Below are 14,253 nucleotides of genomic sequence, written 5' to 3'. Positions count from 1 at the left end.
CCAGCGTTGTATAACTGAAATTTTATATGTGAGCAGTCATAGCCTTGTCTGTTTATTTCTTTGGGAAACTGGCCATTTCCATATGTGATCATTCTTTTAGGATACCATTGGTACCAGGATGCCTAACTGATAATAAATGACTTTAGCAATAAGTCTTCTATTCCTTTTCTTGAAGTAAATACTGCCATAAACCTAAGAATGCTATTATAAGGGCATTTAAAGCATTTCCATAGTGTCTGGCACACAGTAAGCCCTCAATAAGTCGATTATTATTCCCCCAAGCATCAATGATATAATTTATTACTAGTATTATCATCATTATTCAGCATTCTTAGTGTTAGAGATGATACAAGTTGTGTGATAAACTATTTCCCCTTTCACTCCCTTCTATGAAGACCTACCTGTTCTTCCTTTGTTCTGATTTCCAAAGACCTCTGAACAGTTCCCTTCTCATTATTCAGTTTCACTTTCCAAAACACATTCTTCCCCCTCCCTTTATTTCTTATTTTCCCAATAATGGAAACCTTTTTGATTACTCTGTTTCTGTAAATAGTGCCACCATTATTCCAGGCTTAAAACCCCAAACTAATCTTTTAATCTTCTATCTTCTTGTTCAATTCAATTAGTCATCATCAAAAAAAAAAAAAAAGGAAGAAGAAGAAGAAAATGTGTCTTTTAAATCTCTCTCACATCTGTCCATTGCTCTGTCATCATCATCAGCTTTAAGGTTTTAGAAGCTCATGGCTAGCTAGCTGTTATTACATCCCATCTGATTTGATTCCCCATGTCTCCTCATATGAAGCTTTCCCCTTTGCACAACAATAAATGCTGTATTCAGTGAGCTGGACTCAATAGGGTGCAAGTAGAAAACAGCATTATTCTTTCTTCTGCATTCAAACATGCTCATGCACTAATTCTCTCCCTGCATCTGCCACAAGTCACAGGCATATCAGAAAATTTTCTAGGCCCTTTTGGTCACAAACAGTCTCAATCTGCTCCAAAACAATTAAAAATTTTCCTCTCCCTTCCCCCACCTCCCCACCCCTGATATGGTCTGTAACAGATTTAAGCCTGCAACGGAGGGTGGGGGCTTCTCCTCTATTCCTCTTCACTTTCTCCTCCACTTTTGGCTGCTCTAATGGACACCTCAAGAGCCAGGACCTGGAAAAAAGGTAATGAAAGATAAACAGAGTTGTGACAGGTGATTAACTAAAGGCATTCCTCCTTCTGGATGTGATGGTGCACACACACTGTTTCATTTCCATTCATTTCTCATTTGGGCAGCACTTTTCTTTTCGAAGAGAGAGAGCACACAAGCAGAGAGGGACAGAGGGAGAGAGAGAGAATCTTCAGCAGGCTCTATGCCCAGCATGGAGCCTGACTCAGGGCTCGCTCTCAGAACCCTGAAATCATGACCTGAACCTAAATCAAGAGTCCCACACTTAACTGACTGAGCCCAGGCACCCCTCATTTGGGGAGCACTTTTACAGGTTTTCTAAAGTGTCTCTCTTAGGACTGCTGACTGCAATTATCAGGACACGGTCCATAGCGCCCCCTGCAAGGGCAACGGATAGACCTACAGGCACCCTGTCCAGAGAAACTCCCTCTGGTCTGTTGACCCCCACACATTTAAAAGATGTAAGTGAGCATCCACAACACTAAAAGCAATAGGTTTCCAATCTGCTAGCATTCTCTGCATAGTCCTGCAGGACCCAAAGTACGTTTTCAACCCCTATTAAGGTATTGTCAATTTCCACTGAAATTATGGTAAGAAAAGTTCCATTTTTATAGTCTGTTAAAACTAATGTTTTCAACTCACACTTTTATGAAAAGTCCTCGTATGCTCATAAGGCCCATAGGCTATTTTGTTAGTCTAAGATTTTTAACCTAAAGCCATCTCTAATCTTCTTTGACTGGTCCTTCTAATCTATTCCCTACTACTGAGCAAATCCAGATAACCTGTGCTGCCCCAGATCTAATCACTGTTTTCTGAATTCTGGCATTGTTGCATCTCCAGCCTTTACTCCACTCTCCACCCCCAGTCAGGACTCTTTTTCAATCTCTATTTTCAATGAAACTGTAAATTTGATTAATTCACACAGAAAAGGATCTAACTGGAGGAATAGTAGAGAGTTCACAGAATCAACTGGAAAGCCAGAGAATTCTATGTGGAAAGAAATTAAGAAAGGAAGAAATCGATGCCTTAAACTTATGAGTAAGGAAAATAACAAGTCGGGGTACCACCCAAATCCTCACTGCTAATGTTAGATGAATTTGTGAGTGGATACGGGCTGCCCCTAAGGTGATCCACCTACTTGGTAGGATGCCCGGGAGTCATGATCTGCCCATCCCCCTTTAACACTGGAAGAGTAGACTAGTTAAAAAGCAAGTTAATAAGCAAGACTGAGAAGGTGCTTCTTTCCTACAAAGTAATAAACAGGGTTAATCCAAGGAAGGAAGGGCAGGAGGGAGGGAAGGAATCCAAGATTATTTCATAGGAATGATCTGTTGGGGAGACCCTCAACGTTATCATTCATCATTACACCACTGGGCCCTCCAGTCTTCTTCAATCACAGCAAATGATCTCTCTCCTTGGCCTTTCCCTTTGCTTTGTTTTCACAAGATTTAGGCAAAAACACACACTTAGCCATGGCTGACTCACATGCCCACAACTCAAAAACCATGAGGCAAGGGAAAGTTACTTAGCATTAGAAATTAGTCAACTGTATTATTTGGGGCACATAATATCATTATTCTTATAAAATCCCAAGAGAATATATTAAAAATAATTTGAATTCAAGGGAGATATCCACAAACCGACTGGGCACAGACATTTATGCAAAAACTCAATGCTTCCCTTATACAAAAACAAAGAAAACTGCAATGCCAAGGACATAAATCACTTAAAAGGGAAAAACAAAATATAGACCCTTATGAAGAAAACTTTAGGGGCGCCTGAGTGGTTCAGTCAGTTAAGCATCCAACTCTTGATTTCGGCTCAGGTCATGATCTCAGGGTCCTGGAATTGAGCCCTGCGTAGGGCTCCACACTCACCGGGGAGTCGGCATGAGGGTTCTCTCTCTCACTCTTGCTCTCTGCCCCTCCCCACCTCATGCACACTTTCTTCCTCACTCTCTCAAGTAAATAAACCTTTATTTTTTTTTAATTTAAATTCAATTAGCCAATATATAGTACATCATTAGCTTCAGATGTAGTGTTTAATAAATCTTTTAAAAAAAAGAAAACTATAAACACTAAATCAGATGTGTAACAGAATTGAGTAAATAACAACATTCATTATTTTAGGGTGGAGAGACTGAGTATTTTAAAGCAGCTCTTTTTTACTTTACCTATAACCCAGGATGAATCTGGATGAAGATCTATAACCATGCCCCACCTTATTGAACAACAGGAATTTACTGTATGAATTAAATTTGGTTAACTTGATTGAGCCTGTTTATTTTTTATGTGGGGAAGGAGTGGCATGTGTGTTCTGGAAATGATTTGAATTTTGCCTATACACATAGATAAATAGAGAATTTACAGATACTCAGACTAACATACTTGATATTAAACATGAAGTAATTAAACAGAAAAAATATCTAAGTTCATGGTAGAGTCACACCATCCACATTTCTACCCAACAAAGTGTTCATATTTTAAATCTGAAATCCCACTAAAGAAATCATGTTAACTTTATGCTTATTTTCCAACCTGTCAACCATTAAATACGGTCACTTATTCATGGACAGATTCCATTGTATCTTCCATCTCATTCAGAAACCGGAAGGTTAGATTATTTTTTGTTTTTATGTGTCCCTTTTTTTCTGTTATTAGGTGTCTGGGCAGATGAGAAGATCTAAGATCTTAGACCTTGGGATCTAAGATATTTAAATCTCATGTTAAAGAATCTCCCATCTAATTATCAGGTTATACTCCAAACACAATGACATTACTGATGGAGATTTCATGAGGGTTGGGAATTGAAGCAAAAATAAATAAAGTTGAGAACAATTAGGGAACTATCATCAAATTGCTGGTCAATATAGAGTATCCAGTGGATGTCTAGAACAAGACTTGTTTTTTACTCCTCTGATCCTAACAGCTTCCCTTTACCAACTTCTGTGACTGAAGGATATCAGAAGGTCAAAAGTCCTGTGTAACCATATGAAACCTCAAAGCCCTGCCTGGTATCAATGTTCCTGTTCTCAAGGGCTTTTGCTGTACCTCCAAATCCTCACACACTGTCTGCTTGGTCTAGGGCCACTGGGGGAGGCTAACTAAGCTTGCTGCACCCCAGTACGCCCTAGTCTTCACATGCTCTGAAGAAGAACATGTCAGTGTGTTCTCGCTATTCGTTTTTTATCTTGCTGAAGTGAGGTGTGGATTTGTTTACAGAAAAAAATGAAAACAAAACAAAGAGACAAACAAATAACACGGGAGTGTTATTCACCTAAACATCTCCCCCTCAGATACAGATAGACTCCAGTGGATCCATTGGTTACTTAAATCCTTCCTGGTAATCTCTCTTGACTGAAAAGATATTTCCTACATTAGCTAAGAATGTTTAAGCTCGTTTGGCTTGGAGAGAGAATATAATGTAAAAAGCTACCAGAGCCAAGTTGCTTTCTAGTATTTCATGGTGGTCGAAGTAGTCCCTCATATAGAAAGGGTGGCCCTCCCACCCACCCACCCATTCAGAGAAAACAGGCATTCATTCACTCATTCAACAAATATTTACTGAACAAGTACTAGTGCCAAACACTGGAGACTCGGGGGGTGGGGGGATTAAAAAAAAATTCATGTCCACGGACTTTTACACTCCAGTAAGGAGAGACAGACAATAAACTAAATAATAAGCCACTCTCTGGCTCTACATCAGCCTATTTCAACCACATTGTTCCTTGAGGCCACAAAGATTATGGTATATACTGACTTTTGGCTGGTCGGGATCTTGTTTCTAGTCATTTTCTCTGCTACTTTTCCTTTTTGCTGGTTATCTCTGCTCCAAGGGTTTTTCTTTGCAACTACATCCAATTCTAGAAATGTCTGTAATTTAATGAGCTTCTGCTAAAAACAGTACTACCCCCAGCAAGGACCATTAAACACACAGAGATGCAGTGACTGGAAAAGACCACTGTTTATTATATTTCAAGAAGAAATAAGCTGGGGTTGTACATTATTTATGAAATGTTTATGATGTCATCCAACACTAACATAAACACAGACTGACAAAACATAATAAACACAGCAGCTTTTCCCTCCACCACTTCACCGTTCAGCTCTTTTAATTGAGAGTTCAGGTTTTCAGTTTTTCACTCTTTAACCTTTTATGATCCTGATTGACCTAGTAATATGCTAATTAATCTTCATGCCAGATCTCATTCCATAGCCAGTTAAATACAATAAATCATACATTCAAGATGTAAAAAGATAACACCTATTTTTGAAACAACTTTGTTAGAAAGGAAAGTTATAAAACTTTATTGGGCTCTGCAAATAAATCTGGTGGGGGTGAATACACTAAGCTCTGAACTCCAAAGCTAAATTTCTAATTTGGCTTTTTTTGAAGTGATGGAGTTCCTGTCTATTTTAACATATCTGGTGTGAAGATAAGTCTTTGCAGATTTAGAGATAAGTGAACATTGCTTTGGAAGTATTTGCACTTTATCTTTCTGGTAAGTGTCTTTTAAGAACAATAAAGAGATTTATTTCTGTCAGGTAGTAGTGAAAATATTATGAAGGCCATTACTGCTTTGATATTTCATGAAAGGCATGGCGTATCTATGGCAGTTGAAACCCAAAAAAAGAGGAACGAGACAGTATCTATTGAGTTGAGCAACAGATACTAGGGCAAGGAGGGGAGCAGAAGGGAGATGACATAACCTCCATTTAGCTTTTCCTAATAGATGACATATTTAGGAAAATCAAAATAACCATATATGTAAGAGAATGTCTCTTTAAAATAATTCATTGATTATGGTATTTTTATAGTCCTAGCATGAAGCGCAACCATTTTTCAGATTATAATTCTGTACTAAGAACTTTGCTTTATTGAAAATATGAGCTTGTCATAAAATATTAACTGTAAATTTATCCTGACTATAAAATTAAGCATGTTACTGATTTATGATAGAGAAGCTACCAATGACCAGTAAACTATTTAGGAGTTGAAAATGGTGGAGTAAATGTCATTCTAAAGAATGAATTTGGGGGTACCTGGGTGGTTCAGTTGGTTACCATCTGCGTTCGGCTTAGGTCATGATCCCAGGATCCTGGGATGGAGCCCCTAATTGGGCTCTCTGCTCAGCAGGGAGTCTGCTTCTCCCTCTCCCTCTGTTTCCCCCACCTCCTGCTCTCTCGCTCGCTCTGTCTCTCTCTCTCTCAAATAAATAAATAAATAAAATAAAACAAAACAATGAATTTGTTCAAAATTATCTCTCTCTTCTGGGATACAAACTTTCAAAACACAGTAAGAGTTGATGTAAGTCAGCACTACCCAGCCCATGACTACGAGCTACAGGTCCACAACAGGATAGGAGAGGAACTGAGAGGATGTGTTTCTAAGCTTCTATAGTTACTTGGAAGACTAATTTTACAACTGTTTAATGTCATAAGAACTTCGGAATTATACTATTTATTTTCTACATGTCATTTTTCTGTTAACTTATTTTACAAAAGTAAAATTTGTGAAGCATACGGAAATTAAATACAAAGAAAATGAAGAAAGGAAGACTCACCAAAGTTAGAAAACAAATAAACAAACAGAAAAACACCAAAGAAACAAAAAGAGTAACTGTGAGGAAATGGAGATTTGGCTTTGTTTTCTTTGAGTTGTAAAGAAAAATTTTTGACAAAACTTCTGTCACAGAGGTTAAGATAACTTCTTGGAGTACTTTTTTAATTTCCTTCCTCCTCTCCAGTCCCCGATTTCCTTTAGAGTGTAGGTGTCTCACTCGAGCATTGATTTGATTGGGTCAAATATATTGCTTCCATTGGCTTCAATAAAGCAGATTTTTTCCCCCATTTTATTTCATTTGTTAATAATCTCAACAACTTTCCTTTAATTTTCTCACATAGGCACATATTTCTAATAGAAGTTTAGGACTGAACTAGAGCCAATTTCAGATCCTTGGTATTATAGCAGGTAATTGGTTGCTTATCTCTCTTTTTCACTCCTGCCATAGATTTATCCATACTCAGTGAGTGTCAGTTGCAAAATGTGGCTACTCTTTGTCAAGCTTTCCTTTCATAGGCTTTCGGTGGTTTAGCATTGGAACTAATGGAAACATTCTTACAATCTAGGGACGATACTCCCACCACTATCACACAGCTTCAGGACAGAGGCAAACAGTCATACATGTCCTTCGCGCCTCTTCTCTAGCCTGTGTATTGCCACAGCTGTCTGCACGTGGTTAGTATATTTAGGGAGCAAAGAAAACAACAAGTGAGAAAGGCTAAATATTTTCCACCCCGTGAAATAATCAAGTTCTTTACCTAATGAGCAAATTTCTACTGTAGAAAGGACAAGCAGAAGTTAGAGTCTAAAGAACAACTAAGAAAAACACCCTCAGACAGCAGATCCTAATATTTGAAAACTCAGTGAAAAAATCTACCTACAATTTTTCCCCACTTTGTTTTAAAATGCTCTAGATTGGCTTCACTCTCTCTTTTCTGTTTTATAACCTATTTTCGGTTTTTATTTTTTATGTATTTTTTCAAGTTTTTGCTTTAATTCCAGTTAACATATAGTGCTATCATATTAGTTTCAGGTGTACAATATAGTGATTCCACAACTCCATACATCACCCTGTGCTCATCACAGCAAGTTCCCTCCTTCATCCCCATCACCTATCTCACCCACCCCCCACACACCTCCCCTCTGGTAACCATCAATTTGTTCTCTATAATTAAAAGTCAGTTTCTTGATTTCTCTCTCTCTCTCTTTCTTTTTTTTTTTTTCCCTTTCCTTGTTTTGTTTCTTAAATGGCTGGCTTTACTCTTGAGCAGAGAAAGAATTACAGGGGCTTTCAAAAGGCAATTCTTTAGTATTGGCAATAAAGAAGACTGAACAGCTGATACAACAACATGGACGAATTTCAGGAACATTATGTAGAGTGAAGGAAGCCAGACACAAAAGAGTATACATAGATCGAATTCATTTATATGAAGATGTACCAAAAAACATAACTGATCTCAGTAGCAAAACACATCACCATAATGAGTACGTCCTGAATGTGAGGGGTAGAAGTAGGTTCTGACTTAGAACAGAACTTTCTGGAATCATGGTAACATTCAATAACTTGATAGGAGTTTGGATCACATCTGTGTATGTATTTGTCAAACCTCATCAAATGGTATGTTTATGATGTATGCATTTCCCTGTGTATAAAAGGTACCTTAAAAATAGGAACATAACAAGTACAGAACCTGTTAATTATATGCATGGTGAAGTGTCTAGAATCAAGTATACAAATGTCTACAACTCCCTTTGAAATTTCATTCAAAAACTGAGATAGAATGATGGGTAGATAGAGATAGGGACAGATGGATAGATATGTGATTAAGCAATTACAGCAAAATATTAATTGTAGAGTAAAGGTGCAGACTATAGGTGTTCACCATACAATCCATTCGACCCTTCTGTATGTTTGAAATTTTTTCATAATAAAAGGGAGCAAAGCAATATTTTCCTCTCTGAGCCCAAATATATCTCCCCAAAACTCTGTCAGGTCCTTTGAAATGGCCCCCATTAAGCACTACAAGACTTATTAGATCATTTTCCAGTATCTTGAAATGAAAACTCAGATACGATATAAAAAAAATTACTGAGAAAAAACCCCACTATTAAACAACTATTCATATACCTGGTACTGACAATATCTCATTTAATTCTTGAGAAAACTTCTTAAATTAGGTATTGTTTTGGGTGCCAAGATCATATTTTTAGTAACAACAGCCACTTAAGTTCTATGGTTACTTAAAAGAAAACAGAAATTAGTGTTTCACACAACACTATAGATTTTATTAATGTCTTGAAGGCTTTGGGGGCAATGGGGACAAAAAAAATTAAAAAGCTCCCAAATAAACATTCTGAAGAATCACTTTCAAAAGAGAAAAACACGGGGCATCTGGGTGGCTCAGTCCGTTAAGCATATGCCTTTGGCTCAGGTCATGATCCTAGGTCGTGGGATCAAGCCCCACATCAGGCTCCCTGCTTAGCAGGGAGGCTGCTTCTCCCTCTTACTACTGCTCGCCCTGCTTGTGCTTTCCTCTCTCTGTCAAATAAATAAATAAAATCTTTAAAAAAAATTAAAAAAGAGAAAAACACCTTTCCCATCTTTCCATCATAATGCAATCCCTTCTCATTGATAGGGAATATTAGGAGACCCTTGCCTACCTGCTCATTATCCTCAGCAATGTTCAACATTTAAGCCAACATCTTGGTCCTTGATGATCCTAGTCAAGCCAAGTATTGATCTTTAAGATAGAAGAATTGCAATTGTACAATGTCTTTCCTGTGTCCCTACCTTAGACTCTGGAGAATGGCAACTGGCTCCAAGCAAAGGAGCAAAAGGAATAGAAGGAGTGATGTTCTGTGAAAAAATTGATTTAGTTTGGGAGATAAAATGTCACGTTCTTGGCTTAAGCTACTAAAACTGGGGTAGAGGATAGATTCTGAAGTTCATAGCTCTCCAAGTTGGGTCTCTAGAAGGGTTCACTCCCTTCCACCTTAAGCCCATTTCACACAGAAATTTACAGAGAAATCACAGTTTAGAGAGCTTATGAACTTGCCCAGCAAGCGCAGGGAACTGAAGCTCAAACACTGAATGGTTTCCTCCGCATGGAGTCAGGATCTATACAGTGTGAACTGGTTTACTAGAGCAGTTTCTATATACTTTGTTGAAAAGTGAGTACTGAGGATAAGAGCAGCCTTCCCCTGAAAAGAAAACAACACTGGAACGTGAAGCCCTCCCTGGAGATGGCAGGACCAGATGGAGTATTGGGAGAGCTGGAAGCACAATGAGAGAGAAAACATTAGAAAAGGCGTAAAGACTGTAAACAGGAAAAGAGGAAGGCATCAAAACTCAACGTCACCCATTTCCCAGTTACACATTATTCTAATTGGCTATTTCCACAGCAGAGATGGGGTTAACATATATTGCACTTTGTCCAGGACAATCCTGGTTTGTTCCTTTTGTCCTGTAGATTATAAACTTCGTGGACACCCTCTTTAGAAAGCAAAGATTTATACTGAGAAATGATTCATTAGAAAAAAATGTGTCTTATGAGAAGGGGCCTTTTTTAAGTCAAATGTTATTGTAATTAAATTATTGCCAAAACTATTTTGTGCAGCTACCTTTTTAATAAACCCACTGTTGACTCATTGATCTATTACCTCTTAGAGAATCAATCCAATTCGGATGACGTTTTATGGAGAAGCTCTGAGCTCACAGAAATTCTGTTATTCTTCTTTCAAAAAGTGGTCTCTCTGGTCTAGGCATATTGCCCAGATTCCCAGTAATTTTTCCCCATCTATCATACTTACGTTATTATATAAATGTCTATTTCATGTTCAATATGAATTTTCATTTATAATTCCAAATATGATATGAAATCTGTTTAAAGAATGGGAATCATCATCTCTGGTTCTTAAATTTTAGTCCTCAATTTACTTTGTACTTACATCTTATTTTATATATGTGGTGAAATAAATAGTCATGATGTTTTAAAGATGAAATGGACTGAAGGAAATCTCATTAATTCCCTGCAAAAGTTAGATAGCGTTTCTAAGTTTGTTGAGCTATTACACAGTGACAGTTTATTGCAAGTCATTTATACTTTGTCCAACTGCTACAAAGATGTGTGTTATCTGCATCATGCAAAAGGATTCCTCTGGCAGAGTTCAGAATAAATTTGGATTGTGCATGCCATGTCACTGATAAGGCTGATAGGTGGAAGAAGGCAATGTGGGTGTGTCTCCTCCTAAGGAATCTTAGTAGGAACTGGAGCCCCTCTCCTGTATACATCACAGCATCAACTAACTATATAACCCTGGACACATCATCTCATGCCTCTAGACCTCAGTTTCCTTATTTGTAGAATTAAGAAGTTGGGTTTAAGACCCTCGCAGCTGTTAAACAATGTAATATTTGGATCACAATCTGAAAAAAAAATCATTCACATATCTTAAGCCTTTGAATCTTTAACAACAACAACAAAAAAGTAAGTATAACTTTAGGACATACTGAATGCTCAGTGTGATCAAACACTGTGCAAGTATTTTCCTTATGTTGCAGCGTTTGATATTTGAACTAATCCTGTGAAAAGCTGAGGAGGAATGACATACCTAAAGATAAGAAGCTGAAGAACAAAATTGAACGAAGATATTTAGAAAATCATCCAAGACCATATAATTAGTAAGTGGCAGCACCAAGAGTCAAGGCCAGGCCTCTCAATTCCACACCACATATTACTAATCAATATGATTTGCCCCGCCCCTCCTCCAACGCCCAGTTGGGACTCCAAAGAACAGCTATCTTTTGCTTTGACACTAAATAACTAAATAAATGTTGACAAGATTTTTCCACTGGGGCCTCAGTTTCTTAATTTTTAAGTGACAGAGTCAACAAGATGGCAACCAAGATCTAAACATTTTTTATTCCATGGCAATCATTTGACTGCCTACCATTTCTAATCTCAAGTCCTTCTCTGATGCCCAAGAAAACATGGCTTAAGAAGTTACATAAATCGGGATACATGGGTGGCTCAGTCAGTTAAGCATCCAACTCTTGATTTTGGCTCAGGTCATAATCTCAGGGTCCTGGGATTGAGCTCCATGTTGGGCTCCCCACTGAGCTTGTCTCTCTCCTTCAACCCTGCTGGCTCTCTTTCTCTCTCTCTCTCTCAAATAAATAAATAAAATCTTTAAAAAAAAAAAAAAAGAAGTTGCATAAATCACTTCCTTATTGCAATGACCCAAGCAAATAAGTAATAGTTCAAAACTGGTTATTTACAGGGAAGACAGACAAGAGTGAAGAAATTTGAAAGATATTTAGGAAAAACAAAGTCTACAGAACTCAGTTACAAGTTGGCTATAAAGCATGAGAGAAATGGGAGGAGGACCCTTGGGTTTCTGGCTTTTATAAAAGGCTGATGTAGTGTGATTCACAGTTGGCCAGGAGTATTTGGTAAAGGGACAATAGACCTAACTTTCAATTTCATAGTTAAAATTTTGCATCTAATACAAGATTTGCTGCTGGTCCTTCACAGTGAGAGAACAGCAGGTCTCGTGGGAAAATACACTTGCATAAAAATCTGCAGAAATAGAGCAGTAAGGGGACCTAAGAAATAAGGAAGAAAATGTGTCTCAGTCCTTTCTCCTCTATCTATAGACATGATTATATAGATAGATATGGATCACATATCAAAGATCCATGATTAGAACCCTATGAACATGGTTCCTGCTCTCAATCTAGATTCTCTCTATAGCTCTGCCATCCTCACGTGCTGAGTGTGTCCTTTGGATCAGGCACAGCCTCCCTCCCAGGCTGTCATGAAAGAAACAGGATTAAAATTTCACTAATTATGGGCACTTACTGGTGCTTGCCTTTTCTTCCACACAGCTCAGCCTACATGTTTCAGATGTCAGTTCATAATCTTACATCTGTTTTCATGGGATGATGTTCTGTTGAGGAATATGCAAGAGGAATAAGATGGTTGGCCCTCTATGATACTCAAAAAACAGGAAAAATCTCTTAATAATGATAATACTGCCAAAAGCCCTAAGTATCTATTTCAGAATTTCTCCATAAAATTCCCCATGAACATTTTTCTTCAATTCCATTTTCTTACTACATCCTTTATTTGGGTCAGGCATAATACGATAATTAATATTCAAACTTTGCAGCTGCTTGGGAAGGAAGGAGGATTTCACTCTGTAATTCGACAGCTGTTATAATTGCTGCTACAGCAGTTCACTATTTCTGATTTTCAGCAAAATAAAGATTCAATACATAGATCATCATTTCTTAGTTTTCAAATGTCACTTTTGATGGTGTCTACAGAATATCTTTGAATTATACTTTTACACGTTGTTAACAGGAAGAACCTAGTGGCTTATGATTTTCTTTTCTGTAACAGCCAAGGGAGCATTAATACCAGTAGTGGGAAACAGCACATAATGTTAACACACACAATGTCATTGATACAGACACAACATTATCCAAACGTATAGAATTTATACCATCGTCTTGGTTTTTTGCAATATTCATATATGCCTTTCTTATTAATTTTTCTTTGACTTAATATATTTAATTCAACATATTTATTTATAAAGAAAACTATATCACCATAGTTTAAGTGAAAACATGAGTTTTTTTCCAAATATTTACTAATATAAATTTATATTTATTTGTGTTAGACTGCTTTTAAACATAGCCCTTATTGATCCCCAACTCCTGACCTTCAATCCCTCATATAATCCCCTTCCTTGAGTATGGATTGGTCCTAGTGACTTGCTCCTAATGAACACAATACAGCAAAAGTGATATGATGTCACTTTGATGACACCCAGGCTGAACCCTGACCAGCACAGTTAAACCTGAACCTTTAGGGGTGGGGCCCAGGCATAAGTACTTCTTTTTAAGGTCTCTCAGTAATTCTACTTGCAAGTTGAGAAACACTACCGGAAATTTAGGAATGTGCCAAGGAATGGCCCCCGAGCCTTCTCTTTTCTCTATCAACCATTATTCCTTTGGTGATCTCACCAGAGAGTTTCACTGCTTTAAGAACCATGTAGGTGCCTAAGATTCATATTCTATATATCTATATCTCCAGCATGGATTTCTCCCTTGAAATCCAGACTCCTATACACAACTACCAACTCAATTGAACACCATTCCAAATTAGCATTTTAAAACTGTGCTCTTGACCTCACCTCCAATTTTGTTCCTCTATTTTCTTCCCCTCAATAATTAACAATCCACCCTTCAAATACTCAGGGGGAAAAAATGTGTATCCCATATGCAATCAGCAAATCCTGTAGGTTCTTTCTTTTTCCTTTTTTTTTTTTTTAGAGGGAGAGAGGGAGTAGGGGGAGAGTGGCAGAGAAAGAATCTTAAGAAGGCTCTAAGTCCAACACAGAGCTTGATCTCACAACCCTGAGATCATGACCTAAGCTGAAATCAAGAGTCAAAGGCTTAACTGACTGAGCCACCCAGGTGCCCCTGTGTAGGTTCTATTTTTAAAATT

The 14,253-nt window shown here is 37.7% G+C and overlaps 1 non-coding gene across 1 annotated transcript; it reads left to right on the top strand.

Annotated features, from left to right (window-relative positions):
* Positions 1 to 2,198: 2,198 nt before the first annotated feature.
* Positions 2,199 to 2,348, top strand: LOC117795614. The gene has a single exon (XR_004619688.1). It is a non-coding gene; the product is annotated as a U12 minor spliceosomal RNA (small nuclear RNA).
* The last annotated feature ends 11,905 nt before the right edge of the window (positions 2,349 to 14,253 follow it).

The sequence above is a fragment of the Ailuropoda melanoleuca genome, chromosome 1 (assembly GCF_002007445.2).
Source record: "Ailuropoda melanoleuca isolate Jingjing chromosome 1, ASM200744v2, whole genome shotgun sequence".
NCBI classification, from domain to species: domain Eukaryota; kingdom Metazoa; phylum Chordata; class Mammalia; order Carnivora; family Ursidae; genus Ailuropoda; species Ailuropoda melanoleuca.
The sequence above is the reverse complement of the archived record's forward strand: the minus strand, read 5'-3'. Positions and strand labels throughout refer to the sequence as shown.